At 37.3% G+C, this 20,503-nt stretch overlaps 2 long non-coding RNA genes across 2 annotated transcripts; both read left to right on the top strand.

Moving 5' to 3' along the window:
- The first annotated feature begins 386 nt into the window (after nt 1–386).
- On the top strand, nt 387–9,880 carry LOC121335906. The gene is made up of 3 exons (XR_005952668.1): nt 387–417; nt 2,766–2,953; nt 9,829–9,880. It is a non-coding gene; the product is annotated as an uncharacterized LOC121335906 (long non-coding RNA).
- LOC121335905 lies at nt 9,879–20,056 on the top strand. Its single transcript, XR_005952667.1, has 3 exons — nt 9,879–9,920; nt 16,093–16,224; nt 19,493–20,056. It is a non-coding gene; the product is annotated as an uncharacterized LOC121335905 (long non-coding RNA).
- The last annotated feature ends 447 nt before the right edge of the window (nt 20,057–20,503 follow it).

Raw genomic sequence — 20,503 nt, 5'->3', positions numbered from 1 at the left:
CTTCAACAGTGAAAAATAAACAATAGAATCATCACAAAAATGAAAGTCAGAATGACAGAATATTCTTTGTATATGCACATCAGCAACAAAATGTAGAAATCATCTAAATTAAATCTTCCCAGATCTAAAACTTCCAAGTAAACACCAACTTGGGATATTCAGCATTTCTCATTTTAATGTAACATGCCTTCTAGGAGAACAAATAAATTTAAGCTATTTTAGTTTGGACAGAAAATTAACTCTAATTTGCAGATACCTTCCCAGAGAAACCTCTAACAGTAATGTCTATTCTTAGCAACAGAGGAAATTCTGAGTACCTCTGTGACTTATGTTATCTGATACCTAATGTTTTGGAGCAGTTTTGCGAGGGGGGGTGGAGGGCAGCAGGGTGCAGTCCCATGAAGACACCATAGGCATGTAAGTATTTGCTCCATCTGTGATAGAGTAAGTTCCTTTTAGAAGAGGAGTGTGTAAAGTAAAAAGCATGTTTTTCTTTAATTGAGAAAAACTAGCCCTAACAATTGATTTGAAATAATGAATTTATGCTTGGAAAATATGCACTACCTGCATTTGTATCTTGTTTAAGTAAGAACTGACGTTCTCACTCACATTGATTGTGAAGCCCTTAAAATGAAAAATAATCATATCTTATTCTGATAAAATACATGTGTTTACATGAGTGTATATATATATATATATATATATATATATATATATGCACATATATATACACACATTTGTGTATATATATATATACATATTTCCAAGAAAGGAGTAATTGAAAACTGGCTCAAATTATTTCTCCATAAGGAGAGAAGGGAGGCTTCCCAATATTTGAATATTTAAACTGATATGTGTCAGCATTGAGTATGAAGTTAACACCAGTTATGAATACAACCTCCCTGCTGGGCAGCCATTAGAAAGTTGTTCTTTCCAATTCCTGTGTAAATATCTAGGTTAGATTCCTAATAAAAATTCTCTGAACTTTAGCTGAAACAAAAATAACAGAACTATTTGAGGTTTGTTACAGTCACGTCTATATCCAGCTGACCTTGTCCCAATTTTAGCTTTGTTTCCCTTTTCTGTGTGGCTTCTGGGAAACCTCCTTAAAAATAAAATCTACTCAGAGGATGAAATACTGAACTTCTTACTCTGATAAAACTTCTATCTAGCTCTGCCTTGCAAACAGTTGCCTTTGCACTCCTTATTTTTTTCAGAATCAGTGCTAAAGTTCCACTGCAAAGGCAATAATAACCTAGAACAAATTAGGATATATTGAACACAGTAAATTTGTGCCAAATGAAGATTCATAATACTGGAAAAAAATTACCACCAGTTCAAGCATATAGGAATCTTAACAGTAAATAATGGCTGTACACTGAACATTAAGAATTTGTTTACTATTTTTTTAAGGTGTAGAAAAAGTAGTAAAGTAACTTTAAAGAAGCTAATATTAAGTTCAGCAAAGTATTTTCATTTTAGACCATATACTTAGGACTAGACTATGCCTTTAAAAAGTGAGTACAGAGCACTTTTTCCAGGTTTTGATCCTGAGATGAAAGGGGAAGAAAGAGATAGAATGTGTTGCTTCCCTCCTCTAAAGGAGAAGCTAAGATTGTCCAGTTTTTAGCTTTGCACTGGGCTGTAAAGCAAGATCAACACAGGTATTTTGTCCCTTCATGTCCCATGGTGGGAGCATGGACTACTTCAGTTATCTACCTGGCAACACTGAGAAAAATATTTGGGCGTTTATATTCTTCTTTTCCTTTGTTTCTTGCTCTTCCTCAGTTTCTCTATTATTATTAGCTTGACCTCTTCTGTAAAGTACTTTAAAATATTTAATGAAAATGCTACAATCCTTATATTTATTTTTAATTGAAACAATAGGAGACAAATGCAGCATCATTGGTAATTGTTAGACCAATTTTCCTTTAAATAGTAAAGACTGTCAGTCTGTTCAATGATGATCAAGTATGTACCAGCAAAGTTTAAATTCCTGTCTCTGTTTCTCAAATATGCTAAAAATTTATATTCTGTTCTGGTAAGCTAAAAGAATCTTAAAACTTAAACCTCAAAGGTCTCATAAATCAGAGTTTTCCCAGGGACATAATATATACTTATTGTGAAATACTGTAATAAAAAAAGCAGGAAGCCTAATTTGTAGCCACCATTGCACTTGTGGGCATTTTGTAAGCAGAAGAGAAGACTTCTAACTAAGAATTTACATATAAACTTTTCTGATCTTGTCACAATAGACAACACAAACATTCACGTGTGCGGTCCCGGTCCCTGTAAGTGTTGCAGTGCTCCATTAAAATGCTTGCTTGCTAAGCCTCAAATGCTGCTGCTCAGAATACTGTCAGTGGCTAAGGATAGATCTTTCACAGCCTCACAAGGCCACAGCAAATGAAGCACTCCCCAGTGTAGACCTGAGCTGCTCTGACCTCTACAGAGGCAGAGGTAGACTGTGCAGGTTCACCGGCTGCCCTTGCCCTTTCCCAAGTCAGCTGCATGATATGGTGCAAAAAAAGAAAAAAAAATGCTGAGGATTGCATAAGGCATCTTTGAAAGGCATACTGTGCAAATCCTTTCTCTGTATCCTGTTGTTTTTACCAGAATCGCACAGGGAAGTATAGCTTTTGCATCCTCCCCACTTTACCCAGAGTAGTAAATTCCAAAGTCTAATAGAAATAGCCAAAGGATTAAGACAAGAAGGACCTGTGGGCCAGTGTGTCGTCCTCATCTGTTGGTTTTTTTATTTCTAGTAGTACAGCTGTTGATGTTGTGTGGGACTACCAACAAAAACTGGACCAGATGTTTTATCTACTGGAGTAAATGCTAATACTCACCCATAAGGGGAGCAGGCTCCAAGAACTTGTGAAACAGGTGCTACAAAACACATAGCTATATTTGGAAGAGATTTTTGGATACCACCTACGTGGCAAAGCATGAGGTATTGATTTCAAACTTTTTAAACATTCATCTTGTGGAAAACCCCCACAAAAAATCTTTTGGGAGGAAGTCTGCAACAGGATGGATCCACAGTCACAGAAATACGATTTCATAAGATGATACCCTGCTAAATGAACAATAAACCACCTATTCAGGATATAACTTTCTCCATGTTACATTTTATGGCCAGAAAAACATTTGCAAGAAAAATACTGACACACTTAGAGGTTTGAAGGATGACACTCTTGAGCATCCAGTAGGATACAAATCATTCCCTAGAGCACTATAAGTTCTAACATCTTTTAAAGAACAACAATGGATTAATCTTTTAATCGATGTCACAGGTAAATTATGTTAACTGAAGTAGTAGATTTTTAAAACGATTTCAAATTAAAATTGTCTTAAGGTACACTAAAGTAGGAAAATTATAATGATAAAATGTAATGAATTAAAGAACTTTGATTTGACCTACTTGAACATATGCACTGTAACAGTCTTGTTCTGCAGTACACAAAAGTTCCTGGCAAAGTAAAGCTTTTGCAGATCTCACTTTGGTAAAACTAAGTAAAAGAAAAAAATTCTTTTTTCTTTCTCTTTTGCTTCATTCACCATCTATCTCAGACTCTAAATGGCAGAGAGGAATATGATGTAAATTAGGTATATAAATTAGCCAAATGAAGGTTACACAACACATTATGTGCACAAAATTAATAACACCCACTTGAAGTGTTTAGTCAGGAAGTGCAAATGAGAAGTTTTGAGACCTTTCTCAGTACCTCCTTAACAAACTCTACTGAGGATATAGAAATTATATCCTCAAAGGTTTTGTAATTTAGACAATTCTGTCTGGGTATTCCTTAGATTGGCATATTCATCTGTCTTATTTCAGGACTGTTTTTTCTGTCTCTAAAAGTAATCTTGATGGTAGTGGTAGAGTTCTAGTAAATAGTGATTTGCGAGAAGAGGAGATAACTAAACATTTGCAGAGACACTTCTTTACCTTTCATTCATTATTTTTCTTTTCATTTTAAGTTAAAATAAAAAATCTGCTTGGAACAAAGAATAAATTTGAATCCTCTGTTCCACCCACCTGGACAGCCCATTTCAATGCCCAGTCACTCCTTCTGTGAAGAACTTCTCCCTAATACCCAAACTAAAGCTCCTCTGGCACAGGTTAAGACTGTGTCCTCTTGTCCTGTCCCTGGTTGCCTGGGAGAAGTGACCAACCCCCACCTGGCTACACTCTCCTTTCAGGGAGTTGTAGAGAGTGATGAGATCTCCCCATAGCCTACTGGGTAAACACCCCCAGTTGCCTCAGCTGCTCCTTACAGAACTTGTCTTCCAGACCATTCCCCAGCTCCATTACCCTTTTCTGGACATACTTCAGCATGTCAACATCCTTCCTGAACTGAGGGGTCAGAACTGGACACAGGACTCCAGTTATGGCCTAACTAGTGCTGAGTGCAGGGGAAGAACGGCTTCCCTGGTTCTGCTGGCTACGCTATTGCTGAATCAGGCCAGGATGCCATTGGCCTTCCTGGCCACCTGAGCACACTGCTGGCTCATGTTCATCCTGCTGTCAATCAGTACCCTCAGGTCCCTTTCTGCCTGGCTGCTGTCCAGCCACTCTGTCCCCAACCCACTGTGTTGTAGTGTGCTGTTAGGGAAAAACTTCAAGACCTGGCGCGTAGTATTGTTAAACCTCATATTGTTGGATTCAGCCTGTCTATCCAGTCTGTCCAGGTCCCTCTGCAGAACCCTCCTACCCTCCAGCAGATCAACACTTGCACCCAGCTTGGTGTCATCTGCAAACTTGCTAATGATGAACTCAATCCCCTCATACAATCATCAATAAAGATATTAAACAGGACTGGGCCCAGTCCCTGGGGTACACCACTAGTGACCAGACACCAGCTGGATGCAGCACCAATCCCCATTGCTCTCTGGGCCCAGCCATCAGCCAGTTCTTAACCCAGCAAACAGTACATCTGTCCTAGCCATGGGCTGCCATTGTCCAGGTAGACAACATCCACAGCCTTTCCTGCATCCACCTAGGTGGGTCACCTGATCATAAAAAGAAAGCAGGATGGTCAAGCACAACCCGCCCCTCCTAACTCGTGCTGGTCTGATCCTCCAGCCATCCTGTAGGCGCCGTGTGGTGGCACTCAAGATGATCTGTTCCATAACCTCGCCAGGCACCAAGGTAAGGCTGACAGGCCTGTATTTTCCCAGATCCTCCTTTCAGCCCTTCTTATGGATGGGCATCACACTGGGCAGCTTCCAGTCATCTGGGGCCTCCACAGTGAGCCAGGACCAATGATAAATTATGGACAGCAGCTTGGCAAGCTCATCTGCCAGCTCCCTCATCACCCTGGGATGGATCCCATCTGGTCCCGTAGACTTATGATCCTCCAAGTGGCTCAGAAGATCACTATTTGCTTCCTCCTGGATTACAGGGGTCTATTCTGCTCCCAAAATTGTGCTGATGGGAACCAGCCCTTTAGACATTTATTGATAACCTGGGTTTTCCTGTTCCTTTGATCATCCATCCTTGCTACTTAAGGAAGTGAGCAGAATGCCACCTGTGCTCCTGTCCTATCAACCAATCGACCCAAAGCCTTGAAGCCTGTTTTAATTATCCTGGTACTTTTCTTATCAACCTCATCACTGCCAATGTGGACAACCAGCAGAGGGTAATAATCAGAGGGCTGAATTAGCTCAGGAAGCCTCCTGGTAATATCCTGTATCTGGGCCCCAGGAAGGCAGCATAAAACTATCCACTCCATAATGAGGAGATGTGTTGGAATTAAGGCTTTTACATTTATGGAATGTTGTAATATATTCTCAATTATTGATTATTAATCAATTCATTTAAAGAATGTAAGGATCAACTTCCTCCAAGAATAACTAAAACAAGGTCAATTCCAACGGTCAGTACACATCCTATTACTTCTGCAGCAGTCTTTTTGAAAATGGAGACTAGAAGGATGGAAATAATGAAGAAGAATTAAAAAAGACTATAAGATCTGACACTATGAATTCTTAATTTCCCTCTTCTAGCTGGTTTAAGGACACTTTCCTCATTCTTAATAGTGCATTCCCCAGAAACCAAGTAAAATCATTCCCTATTTTTTGCTTACCAAAGGTCAGAGGGAACCAAGCCAAGGTCTGTTCCTATCCTGTTCTGGCTTATAAAGAAAGTCTTCATTCTTGGTGGAGTCAACTGCTCCCAAAGGCATGTAGCAGTACCATAAATATTTCAAATACCAGCTGTATGCTGGGAAGCTCCGGGAGGCATTGGGGTCTCAGTGGAACAAGATGCCTCCCCTGGGAAGTCATGAGGTTGTATAATGCTGAGCTGTGCTTACAGGGATAACCAGGCTTCCTATGTTTCTTATTAAAACTTAGATTACTTCTTGCTCCTTTTAAGTCTGCATTTGTGGTTTCTTATTAACCATTCCTTTAGCATATTATCAAAGTCTGATGATACAAAGTCCATTGTGTGCATTCCTTTACTTTTAATCCAGTTTCCCCAGGAATATGGCTTGCAGCTATAGCATTTGTAAGCTTTCGTGTTGCCTATCTGCCAGACCCTGGAAAATCTGTTAGCTACTTCTGCCCAAATTCAACGGGGAGCTGAAAGACTCTTCTGTATACATTTCCTACAAGTCTCATGAAAATAACTGGCCGCAAAGGTCGAGGGGATACAGACATTGCTGTCCTGGCAGCAAAGGCTGCAGTGTGAGTGCAGTCATGGTTAGGCATAGGAGAATCCACATGGAAATTCACCCTCAGAAAAAAATACTATAAAAATAAGGCTTCATTAATTCCACTGTTTATGGAACTACTTGATTTAGGTAACATATCTACATTTGAAAATCAGATGACAGGAATATCTCTGTTAATTTATGGATCATTAACAATTTTGTATACTAATGTATTCACTTGATCCTGCTCCCATCAACATCAAAGGGAACTTTCCACCAAGTTAAGAGGTAATTGGACTAGGCCCATGCATAAACATTTATAATACTAACATTTATAATATGTATATATATATAATAATATATAATTATATATTATATAGAATACTAACATTAAAACATAATTATTTTGTAAAAGTCTCAAAAGCAGAAACAAAAGAAACATTTTAATCCAGTTCTAAATGCTGTGGTAGAGTTCATTTATACAAAACAACAGCATAAAAGGAAACCACAAATTCATATTTATAAAGTCATAAATGAGTGTACCATAAGTGCAAGTAATGTTCACTTCCTTCACTATTCCTGCAATTTTATTATATTTTGGAAATGAAACTTTCCATTATTCAGTAACACTCAACTTACAGAGGAGGTTTTCACTGAAGTGTAAGATGGCCAAAGTTATTCTGCTGGATGGAAAATTAATGTATATGAGGTATGGGATTCCATGACTCCTTTTTTAAAACATCTCTATAAATTAACATAAGACTATTCAAAAGGTTTGGCTTTCACAGATTCATGGAAGTCCTACAGAGGCTTTGGTAAATGCCTCCACTGAGGAAATATTTCATATCCTCCAGTAGCCTGCTATTCCACCCAAGAGAGCATTCCTATTCTTTTGAACCTAAGTTAAAGCTCAGCTAAGAAGCCATTAACTGTCCACATTAATCCTGTATTGGAAAATCCTTCGGGGGGGATGGAATTCCATGGCAAAGTCTTAGCAGATTTTCCGCTGTATTGTTCTTGTCGGGAGAAACAGGGGTAGTGTTCCCACAGAATGATCAGTGGGCCCAGTCCAAGGGGCTCTCACAGGATTCATCAGGGTCTAGGAGCAGCAATCACACATAAAATTCCCATATCTTCTGATGGCATTTTTGATCTACTTCTGCCAAAAATTGTATTATCAAGTTCTTCCTCTCTTGGTGCTAAATGGCATATACATATATATATATATATATATATATATGTATATTTAAAAAAAAAAAAAAAAAGAAAATTAGGTTTTGCTTAAAGTGTGAGCATTTGAAGTGTCTATTCTTAGAGAAAGTCCTCAACTGGTTGCTGATTCTACTTGAGACCAAATTAGCTGGGAGAAAAGGCTTCACATGGGAAGGTCATCCAGATGAGAAAGGAAGATGCATGCTGCTTTCCAGCTTCTTGAGAATTGTTGAACTAGGGTTACTCAAGCATGGCACTATCCCCTCACTATTCCCTAATATGCTGTGACTGAGGCTTTCTCCGTGCTGTAACTGGTGCTGTCTATCATGAGAAAAAGAGACACATAGAGACAATATGATGGTTGGGGTCTGGAAAACACATGAAACATCTGGGCTCAATGTTGTGCTTTAATGCAAAGCGGAAGCTTCCCCACCTAAAGAAGATCTGCCCAGAGTCATCTGTGCTGTGCTGTAGCCATACTGTTCAAGAAAGAGGATAATACAGATTCCAGTCTTCTCAGGTAGAGAAAAGCTTTCCTTAACACTTCCCCCCTTCCTGGGCGTCTGATATGAGAAAAAGCCACTAACACCACTTGGAATCTAATTTTCCATCTCCTTGATTTTCATCAGTGTGTACCTAAAAACCAAAATACTTTAGTGTCCTAAATGGCAAATTAATGACTAAAAGCTACCAAAATATTTCAGCATTGCACAATCAAAAATCAGATTTCCCCAATTTGGATGAATTGGATTCCATTCAATTTTACAGATTTTCATGTTGACAATGAGAAATAAAAATATTCAAATGGCTTTATTGTCTGTGTAATTGGTTTGACAGCTGAATAAAAAATTGCCACAAACCAAAACCCAAAAATAAACAGAAAAAACCACCAAAAAAACTCTTCAGAGTCTTTGCCCCCCAAGCAAGGTTCTTTGTGTAATGCAGCAGAAATGAGTGTCACCCTTCAAAGACAAACTCTTTCAGATTATGTTGAATAATTTTCTGTTTTCTGCCAGAACTTCATAACAGTTGGCTTGTCAAGAATCCATGTGATCATGTAGAGCAACTTGGATAAATGTAAAGATGTTCAGCTTTCTCATCTGCCTTGCTGGGATATAAAAATTGTCACATTATCCCTTAGATTTCCAGCTAATTTTTGCTGATGGAGGTGAATGGTCACTGAGACATAGTATTATCATTGTTGCCATACCTCCTGTACTGGAAAAGATGTTATTACTACATTTGCTATTGTTTGCTTTTGTATAAAAAGAAGAGACTTGGGCTAAGAGACGTCATCTGTTGAGCACATATGCTTCTATTTCCAAGAATCTGGATAATTTAATTATATTATCTGTTACAAAATGTTCTTCATACAAAAAGTGGTATTTGAACAAATTATTTTAATTAATACTGAATTTTAATGCATGTCATAAAATGCCGTTTTTTCCCAGACAGAATATGCTCTTGTTGACTGATGTGATATGGATAAGTTAGTGTAGAATTAGAATTTAGTCTATTAACTACCACTTCTGCCAAAGGCCAACATTCACTCTCTACCTATTTTTTGTGATATGTATTTGGTGCCAGAGAATGCTGTATATAGGAACTTATCTTCATCCTCTCTTGAGCTACTGTTCTTGCCTCATTTACTACTACATCCCTTGGCTATTGCCTCAAATTCTTTACTAAGGTTACACTTTAGGTTTACTAAGGTTACACTTTTAGTCAGTATTTTAAAAAATTCCAAAAATCTTTGGGTGAACTTATACATAACAGAGTTAATTCAAATAAGAAATTAGCTCTGTTAAATACCCAAAATACATAATTCTTTTTCTGAGTTTTTTATAAATTCTGTTTCAATTTCACAGGACTGTGTGAATAGAGATAGCTGCAGTTCTGTGAAATCTGTAGAAAATGTGTGCTTTTAAACTTGCCTATCACAAATTCTTCATAACAGTTCACATTTATGGAGAAAAACAATAAGAGAAAGAAAAAGAGGAAAAGGAGAAATGAAGCCAGGATGCTAAGACTAAGGCTGATTATTCAGAGGTGAGAAGTGTGTTGCAGATATAAAGACAGTTTGCAGATAGTTCCCCTAAATGTCAAATTTCATTGCTTTACCCATGCATACGTACCTGTACCTCAGAAAAATTTTGTTTGTATTTAGTAAGGCTTTCCATGGGCCTTAGGAATTCCTTAGCAGAATTCCAGCTAAAGATAGATTTGGAGGTGCTGCCTCCAAAGGTCCCAGTACCTGACAGATGAGATTAGGGACCAGTGGTACCCCAAAGTGAGAAGGTAGCTATACTACCCAAACAGGAAAGAATTGCCAGGTACCAACTTCCCTGTCACATCTTGCTCAAATAATGCAAATGTCCAGCCCTCCTCTTCCACCACTGCCAGTCTCTTCCTTCACCAGCACTGGCTCTAATTGCATTTAAAGCATCACAGAAGTTAAACTAACATGCAATTCTGACAGAAAATCACCATTCTAGAAGTTCAGCATTAATTAGTGGCCTATAGAAATTACCTTTTTCTTATATTAGGTTGAGATTATATTTATTTCTAATTGCTGATTTTTCAGTTTTTGTATTTGGAATATTTTAATAGTACAGTTTTAACCCTTATATATCCTGAAGAAAAACCTATAAATATTTGTAGATGTAGAAGCAGCCCTTTGACTAATATTAACATTGGCCACTTCAATGTTATTTTTAAAGATACTGGTGATTGTGTTGCTGTTCTAATAGTAATAAAGAGAAGGAAGTGTTCTATGTACATTGTAGCAGTGAAATAAACAGAAAAGTACATCTAAATGGAGTCCTAGGACTACCAAAGAACCAGTCCTCTGCCCCTCTTCACCAAACATATTGACAGTTTCTGATTTCCTTTAGGTATTATCCAGCAGTAAAAGTCACCAATAATTTGTCTCACCTGACAGAAACTGCCAGCACATGGTAGAACTTGAGCTTTCATCTCACTCATCTGAAATACATGTCAAAATAGGTGACAGGTGTTGTCTGCATTGTCCCCAGATTGTTGAAAAAGCTCATTTTATAGCCCTAGTGCACCTTGGTATTGATTCCAATGAATGAATGTTGATGATTCTTCTCCGTGTGTGGAGACACGAGGCTTGACTCCATTTCAGAAGGCTGATTTATTATGTTAGATATTATATTAAAATGCTACATTAAGACTATACTAAAGAACAGAGAGATCAGAAGGCTACAACAAGAACAGAGCAGAATAGAATAACAAAAATCCTGTGACTGCTCACAGCCTTGGCACAGGTGGCTGTGATTGGTCATCAATGGAAAACAATCCACATGGACCAATCACAGATGCACCTGTTGCATTCCACAGCAGCAGATAGTAATTGTTTACATTTCTCTCCCGACGCTCCTCAGCTTCTCAGGAGAGGAAAAATCCCAGCAAAGGATTTTCATAATATCATAGCTACAAATGAAAGCTGTAAACAATAAAACAGGAAAGTAACTGAGAAAACAGGCAAAAATAAAATAGTATTTTGGAATGAATGGGAAGTTTTGCAAAAGACAGAGCACCTGGTTGCTCTGATTTGAACTCCAAACAGTAATTTCAGATAATATGGCTGCAATGTGATCTAATATTTCCATATTGAATAGTGAACACTATTCCTCAATTAATTTTTTTCTCCAGCAGAAGGTTTAAATAGAAAGACACACTTTGGCATTTAAAGCAATATAATCTAAAGGACAACTGTCAAGTTTAACCTTTTACATGTCACGACTGTGAAATGATTGAGACTATTGATAGACAAATGTATAACAGGGAAAAACAACTAAAAAAAATTTACCTGTAATACCTTATAATATAAGAAACATTATAAATAGCTAATGTCTTGTTCACATCTGAGAATTTCAAATGTCCTGATAATATTCTATGTGTTGACATTTCCTGGGTAAGTAGTCTTGTTTCCTATTTATTCTACATATGCAATCAATATTGTCATGGTTACAGTCCAGCTAAATTATTAATACATATGTACAAAAATTCTGAGAGCAGTTAGATTTAGAATGAAAGTGAGCATTCCAGATTTGTACATTCCTTCTCTGTCTACCAAAGAAATAAAAGAAAGGAGAAATCAGAATCATAGTTGAATAAAATGACATGTAATTCACATAAGTAATTATTAGGTAGAACTTTATTAAGTTAATTAGAGCATTTTTACCAGCTTCACTAGGTGTTCTGTCCTTTAGTTACGTGCATCCAGTTCTTCTTAGAGCATTAGTCTCAATGAGTTTTAGGAGTGAGACAAATTAAGATTTTTCTACTAAAAATGTGTTCATCAGTTATAGTTAAACCAAACTCTTTTTGTCACTCTTAGGCTTTAAATCTCACTTACTAAAAATTGCATTTTAGTAGCAAAAAGACAAAGCATTGAATATAAACTAAGACATCTGTCTGAATTATTCTGGTTGACTAGAAAAATTAATTGATACATAGAGAATAATAAATGTTCAAGGAGTATTCCTTTTGATAATTTTCTCTTTTCTTTGCCTATTTTGTAAATTTAAAAAAAATTCTCATAACAAATGTAAAATATCAAAGGTATTATGGAATAATTTGTAATATAAATACCCAGGTGGAATTGAAATACTGCATACTGCATAATTACAGTTTTTATAGCTTCAACTAAAGAATTAAAAATACCTTATCTTTTTCATATTTTAAAAGTTTTGTCTCAGAATTGTTATATTGAGAATGAATACCCACATAACTTTAAGAATTAGAAGAATCCATTTGTATAGTTTGTTTGTGTTCATTCCAAAAAGTTCTCTGTAAAACATATTATCTAAATCCAATTACATGGCTTAAGCTGAATCAAGGACCACGCTTTCTTGTATAAGTGAAAACAAACAAACAAACAAACAAAAAAAAAAACCAAACCAAAACAAAGCAAAGAAATAAAAACCCCACCAAAGTCTCTCTGTAATTTGAGCGATAAGAAAATGTTATTAAAAAACAAGAATGTGTCAGCATCTTGATCTGCTGAAAGTAATATTGGATGACCAGGGAAAGGCAGGTGATTCAAGATGCTTTTGCCCTGCCTTGATGCTGGATATAAACACAGAATTGTGTAGAAAGGACATGGACTTTTTTGCATCCCACTGCCAGATGTTCTGAGTCTCTTTCATGTAAGTCAAGGGAACTGCGGATTGTCCTTTTCCTGATTGCCTGTTCAAGTTCTTGAGACAGTATCAATGGTTTTAGCCTCATAAAATCTACTACAAATACTAATATGTCAACAGGACTGGAACACCACTTTAGATCTGACCACAAGATCCAGCTGAAGGCTGAGAAAACATTTCCAAAATGCACATCAGTACAGTGACAGTGCTACACTTCCCCAAGCTGGACTGTAGCTGAGACAGAGGGTGAAAAAGCTGTATGCAGCCTGTACAATAGTCACAAGTGTGATCTGCTTGCTGCTTCAAATCTAGTAATGAAAAATCACCCATAGAAGCAAATCAACAGGGCAGTAAAGAATACCTTTTTACTACTACTCTGCATGTTAAGAGTTAAGCAGACACAGCATTACAGCAAATCTTTCTCCTCACTACTAAGTATGAAAACTTTAACAGCTTCACAGCCATAAGGTAACAGGAGCCCTGTAGCAATGCTTCTGGTAGAATTCAAAGATGAGCTTGTGAGACTTGATTACATTTTTTTAGTAAGTTTTTCCAAACTTCTAACCTAAACTCTTTGTATCTTCTTTTCTGAAGAAAAAAATTATTTTTTTTAATAATAAAAAAGTGAAGAGAGAGGAAAAAAACAACAAGACAGGCACTCAAGAGAATACATTAATTATATTAAACCTTACAAAATCTTCATAACTAAACTCACTATCATGAGTTAATGCATGCTAAAATTACCTATATGCTCTAGAACCTAGTTACTGTGGGGGCAGGTTGTAAAAGGCTGTAATCAGCTGTGGGGGCTAGACCAACTAACTAGGAAAGGAGATGGGAATGGTTGCTTTAATGTAATCCCAAAAATAAGGCATTTCCTAGAAAGGGGGTCTGCTTGAGCTCAAAAGCAATGATGACCTGAACATTGAGAGAAGAACCCTTCTGATTTAAAAAGGATAGCATTGACATGGCTGTTGACATTAATCCCATATATACTAAGAGGGAAGGACTGTGAGAATTATACTGATAATGTCTTGTGGTTTTATTTTTTTATCATTAGGAAGTGATAGAATTTGAAATATCTAGGAAACTGCTAATATATTGCAAGTTCCTACCAATGCTAGGATGCTATTCCCCATAACTATATCCAACCCATCTATCCCCCTGGTTTGAGAAAGTTTTTCTTGTCTGCTTGTTCTCTGTGAGTCTGAACTAATCAATCCATCCTCCTTCCCATCTTTCTTATTGCTGAGACTCCTCTTCTCCTCAGGGCTTGCTTCTTCCCACCGTCATTTTTCATGTGAAATGGTAATTTCACATGAAAAGGCAGAAATGTTTTGAGAAGCAGGAAATGCTGTGTTCTCTTCCTGACTGCATCACTACCTCTGATACCAGCAAGTCATCTTAGCTTCCTGCTTGTTTCCCATAACTCCCATCCAAGTCTCTAAAGTTAAGACTCCAAGGTTGCACCTGAACAGATACACACTGTTCAAAGCACTGGGTGTACAGCTATGTTCATTTGCTTCTTGCAGCCAAGCCTGACCAGGAAATCTACTAAACATCTCTTCCTGCAGACTGAAAGAAAAAGTGTAGGAACTTGCATGACATTGAGTATCTCCTAATGTCGGATGGGTGTATTAACATTTGTTGAAGCCTACAACAAAATGCAGACTTGCAACATCTCTCAGGGTACTTAGCAGTTTACAATATGAATCACCATATTTCTAATTATGAACAGGAAAAAAATCCTCCAGGGATTAGCAAATAGATATTGCTAATATACTGCAATCAGCCATGGAAGGCCAATTCGTATCATGGCATGAATAAGAAAATATTAACAGAAAAAAAATCTCAGTTATGAACAAACAAACAAAAAATATCCTTGGGGAAAAAAAAAAAACAAACAAAAAAAACCAAAACAAAAACAAAAAAAAAAAACCAGTTATCTGTGGGGGTTTGCCCTAAGATGTTACAAAAACTAACACAGACTAAACAATTGTTATGAATGCTGACCTATACTACCTTGTTCTCTCACTGTATACCCCAGTAACTTTAGAGATATGGACTTTGCAAATGGTATCAAAGCTGTATGTGGATGGAAATCCAAGATATTTAAAAGCTGAGAAGATAGACTGTCTGCTAACTATCCATCAAGAGAAATAAAGAAGCTCAAACAATTTATAGAAATACACATTTACTCAGGGAAAATCTCTGTTTTACTGTCATAAGCAACATTATCTTCCTAGGATTAATGGATGAACTAGCAAAATCTGATTCCCTCAATGTACTTGGTAGATACCAGAAGACAAACTTTTTGATCTGGCCTATATGAAGTTGCTGTAATCAGAACAGCTTTTCACATTGTCCTAAACATTTTTGCTAACATACATCATCATCCACAGAAACTGAGAATGTGATTATAGACAAAAAGGGAATCGAGTCAGTAGGGATAGGTGGCTTTTATGGCCAGTTGTATTTATCAGAATTAAAATCTAGAAAGATCTAGAAAAAATACTGGAAATTTCGTGTGATTTCTTGGAATAAAAGCTTCTATGCAGCAACAAAAGTAGGTTAATTTGATAAGTAAGTAATAGGGCAGGTTGAGATTGTTGTAACAACCTCTGACATTTGTGAATTCCAGCCAGAATACACAATGGTGCAAAAGTTATAGAAACATTGTCAGGAAACTCACAGAGAGTTATACAGCCCTCTTGCCATAAAGCAGCATCAGCTATAATTGCCTCTCAATCAACGGCTGATGGCTTGTCTGGATTATGGACTGCTCATATTGTAAATCCAGAGACTCCTGAAAGGCTCCACATGAGCCAGCTCATATCCACGAGAAGGAGAGTTGTGTTGGCAGGACACCGACACGCTGGTGTGCTCCACAACTGCCAGGTCCTCCCACCTCTGCAGTCACCACTGTCACCAGGTCTCTCTTTTCCCCATTTCATTCTCAGGGAATGATCCCATAGACCATCTTGCATTCATCCTATACTTCCTGGGGTTTGAGGTAGGGTTTGAGGTGTTTCGTTTCTTTCTCTTTTCAGCATTTGATTGAGCTGAAAACAAGAGGACAAGCCATTTTGCCCCTATTTGAATCAGTCATTTGAAGAGTTTCAAGCTCAGACAAGTTTTGAACTGAAGTAGAAAGTATTACAGCTGGGCTCTGACTTACCAAGGTAACAGCTACCCACCAGCTTCAACCCTCCTGCTTTTCCTTCAAGAGCTCAAAACTGTGTTCAGAATAGGAAGTACCTTGACTAGAATGATATGAACTTTCCAAGGACCTACAAAACTGGGGGATTAGCTATGACAAACCCTAGTTCACATCCAGTTCATCCCTGATCCTATTTGATTGCCTCTATTTTATACTGCAGTTATTGAAACACAACAGATTGCAGTGAAATAAACACAGTATTTTCAGATTTATATTCTAACATTTTAAATCTTATCAGTATGCAGCACTATGAAGAGGATTGTGGATGCTGATCTAATCCACCTACTTTTCTGGTGGCCAGATTTTCTGTAATAAAAATGCAAATAATCCCTAGAATGACATACCAGTTATAAATACTTCTACTTTTCTTCTGTAAACTGTCATCCAATTGTCTTTCCTTGCTAAGTATGCTTATTTGTTAAGAATATCTTTTTTTATGCTAAAGAAGCTAAATCCAACATGACCTTGAGAGTGATCAATTTAAATACAACACTGCCTTTCTAGATATAGTAGTTATTTCTCCCAATATGTTTCTGGTACATATCCTTAAATAGATATTGATTCCCTAGTTCCTTAACTTTGCAATTTTAAAGTTATATATTCTAGCTCGTTAAGGTCTGAAAAAATCCTTGGGTTGAATTCACAGTTTCAGTGACTTAAGTGCAATGTGAAGAACTACACGTGTAAATGGCCAATTCCATTAATTTACAGCTTATTTATTTACAATTTATATTAATATATAGCTTCTAAATTTGAGAAAAAATATTCACAAGTAAATTAGTTATGCAATTGTATTTTAGAATTGCTTATGCAGTTGCTCTGAGGCCATTAAAAAAAGCAGATACTTTTACTTCTATGTTCCACATGAGGAATCAAAGATGTATTAAGAAAAAGCTGCATACCTGCTTGTTAGGTATTCCAGACTTAAATTTTGAACTACTGAGCTGTCCCAAGCTAAGGATTCAACTGAGAGGAAAAACTTGCAGGGCTAAAAAACACCCTAGAGACTTCCTGATGGGATATTTATTCGTTATGCAATGGTTCAAAATAATTCATACACAGATTGTTTGTATTAAAATGAACACTTCTATTCACTTTCTCAATTTCCCACCATTTTCCATTTAGAGGTTCTGAAACACCTTGCAGCTACTAATGTAATAAGCCCATGATATTTCTGTGAAGATAAGAGAAATTATTCTCATGAGGTTTGGACTGATTCAGCACTGCTTGTATTAGTGGCAGGTTTCATCTTGATCTTTTTCTTCTCTGGTAGTAGAGATTGCTCATGTGTATAACCTGTTTACGAAAGAGTTTATCTCAAGAGGCTGCTACAAAGGAGACATAAATGATCTTAACAAACTAAAGAATGAAAAAAGAAATTTAATGTGCAACAAAGACAAAATGAGGTGCAGAATAGAAACAAAACATTTGTGTAGGAAAGAAATACAACTTTGGTATTAAAACCACCAATGTTCCCAAATTCAGAAATATATAGAGAGTTACCAGCATATATCAGCACAATGGAAACAGCCTTTTGAATTGAAATGAGGACATTTTGATATTTTATTTGGTGTTGGGGGGAGGGGATTTTTTATTTTTGGTAGTATAAATGTCTTCAACCATGTCATAAAATGAAATCATTTCAGTTATCACTATTGAAAATTTCAGACTTACAGGAAATTTACACTGAACATGTATTTTTCACATGGGGAGATTTACCAGAAGGAAGACTACTGAGCACAGAACTGAGGAATCAGTGAAGGATATGGTAGTTTTCTCATATCACTGTGTGGATTCACAAAAGCTCTGCATTCCATGATAACCAAGAAAGCTATACAGCTCCACTCAATTAGTGCTGCAACTTCATCCAGCCTAGATGTGGCTTCAATACAACACTAACATTACAGGAGAACAAGCCCAGGAAATTTCAGCTGCTACAGCCTGTATATCAGAATGCTTTTCTTCCTCCCACAGTTGTATTCAGCAGTATTTACTAACCTGTTTCTAGGGGAAATAAGGAGCTGGGTTTCACTTCAGTACCCTTAATAAATCAAGAAGCAGGTAGGAGCAGGGATAAGCGAATTTCCTATCTTCCAGATGGATCCGCTGCTTCTTGCTGGGAGAAACAGGGATATTCACTTTCCCTGTAAAGTCATCAGGTATCAGATTTGCTGATTTCCAAGGAGTACCTTATTGTCCCTGTGGACTCTTCTCAGGTTTGGCGCAAGAGAATTCTCTACCTTTCCTGTTGAATCTCTGTCATTGTGCAATGAAGTATTTTGGTTCCTGGGGGCCAGAAGAGGGAAACACAAGCATAAGCATGAACAATTTGTGACTTGGATCTAAAGGGCAAGACCTAAGGAGACAAGAAGCCTGGATTTTGGTCCTTGTTCCATACATATCTCTATTTCCCTCTCTTACATGCAGCTATCAGGATAAACCATGCATGAATCAGGGTACTAATCATGTTCACAGAGAGCTGAAGCCTCTCTCACTTGGCAGTCAGCTCAAAAGTTTGCTCTCTTTTTCTCAGGGCCCTACAACATTCTTATCTAAGCTGTCCATAGCTTTCCTTTTCATCTGTTTTTGTACTGCTTCTAGAGCTTCTTTGTTCATTCCCACACAAGCAAACAGGCACAGTAGGTCCAGTGAATTCTTTGTGTGTTGAATATACTGTACATCAGTACAGTACATGATGGGTAGGTCTGGCATGTCTGGGAAATATTGAACTGCCTGAGCATGCAATCCAACATGTCTGGGATTTCCATGCTGGCTATGTACATAAGTCCTGGAAAAATACCTACGTATTTTTCATAGACCAGTTCATTTTTTCACATGAGGGGATTAATACATTATAATCAGTTCACTTTTCATCTTTTGATAAACTAAGCCTATTAAATTCAAGCCTCTGACCATGTATTGTATAGTGCAGCATCCTCCCTAGCACTAAAATCACTGTTGTGATTCCTTTCTGCACAATCTCAGGTTTGTGAACAGTGTTTTAAAAATACAGTCGCAGGAATTGCATGCCTCGTTCAAAAAGCAATCTCAGCGATGCTATACATGGAAGGCAAAACCCCTTCATGCGCCTCGTCAGTAAAATACATGACCAAAAGGCAGTGTTTCCAGGCTGTAGGAAACAGTAGGTTTTTACAAACTACTCTCAATCAAATCACAGCGGTTTTTGGGTGGAATTTTCTGGTGAATCAAAAGTACTCTGACCCCTGCAGGTGCTTCGAAAAACTGACACGAGAGGGCTGATGACGAGGGGAGGAAGAATTTGCATTTTTGAGGAAACGGCACAAAACTTCTTACTTGGTATGGCGCTTCACCAGGGAGTATCGTTCATTGGCATAACATTCCAGAGTTTGAAGCCTTGTCTAATATGACCTTCAGGGTGCTTTCCTGACCTACTGCTTTCCAGAATGCAGAAACACAATGTTTTTGGTTGTCCTCAAATGTATACACTGGTTTTGTTTATACCAAAACATTTAGCAAGACCAGCTTGTAATTTACTTTCTAAATCTCTTAAAAAACATATCACAGTATTTCTTCAGATACTCTTGTCCAGTAAATCACTGTTTGTTCATTTGTTGTTGAGATATGTCAGCTGAATGGCCCTAATCTGTTTAATGTATGCTGTATCAAGTGTTTTATTGCAATAATGGGGTTTCACTGAGAAACCGACCAATGTCTTGCAAACTATTGAGATTAATAAAAACATTGTAGCTCTTGAAAAATATCTCCTACAATTTAGTTTAAGTTCTGAATGGATCACAATACAACCTGATATTCTGCTACAATAAAACCATTATTATTTTTTAAAATAGATAAATCTGGAAAATGCTTTCTTTTAGACAAATATGGAAATGCTTTAGTTTTCAACATCATGTTACATGGTTGCACTGATTCCATTACCAATGGGCCGGTTCTAGCAACAGGGAATCTTTGCTATAGTAGGTATTTAGGATGGAGTAAACAATGGTGAATTACAGTGCTTTTAAAACTCACCTAAAAGGTATGCTAGTGCTGAGAAAGCTTTACACTACAGTGCCGTCTCTTCCTGGTGGCAACTCTGTATTGCCAGTTGGAGCTTTGCTCTTCCATAGCAACTCCTCGCCTGACATGAGAACTGGCTGTGCCAGAGGGAACGTGTGTGTGGGACTAGAGAAACTGCAGGAACCATGTCTTGGCCTCTCTGTAATAATCTCTGTTAAGGTTCCAGACCCTCCTTCCCAAAC

Source organism: Onychostruthus taczanowskii, unplaced genomic scaffold (genome assembly GCF_017590055.1).
Source record: "Onychostruthus taczanowskii isolate IOZ18803 unplaced genomic scaffold, ASM1759005v1 scaffold21, whole genome shotgun sequence".
Lineage (NCBI taxonomy): Eukaryota > Metazoa > Chordata > Aves > Passeriformes > Passeridae > Onychostruthus > Onychostruthus taczanowskii.
The sequence above is the reverse complement of the archived record's forward strand: the minus strand, read 5'-3'. Positions and strand labels throughout refer to the sequence as shown.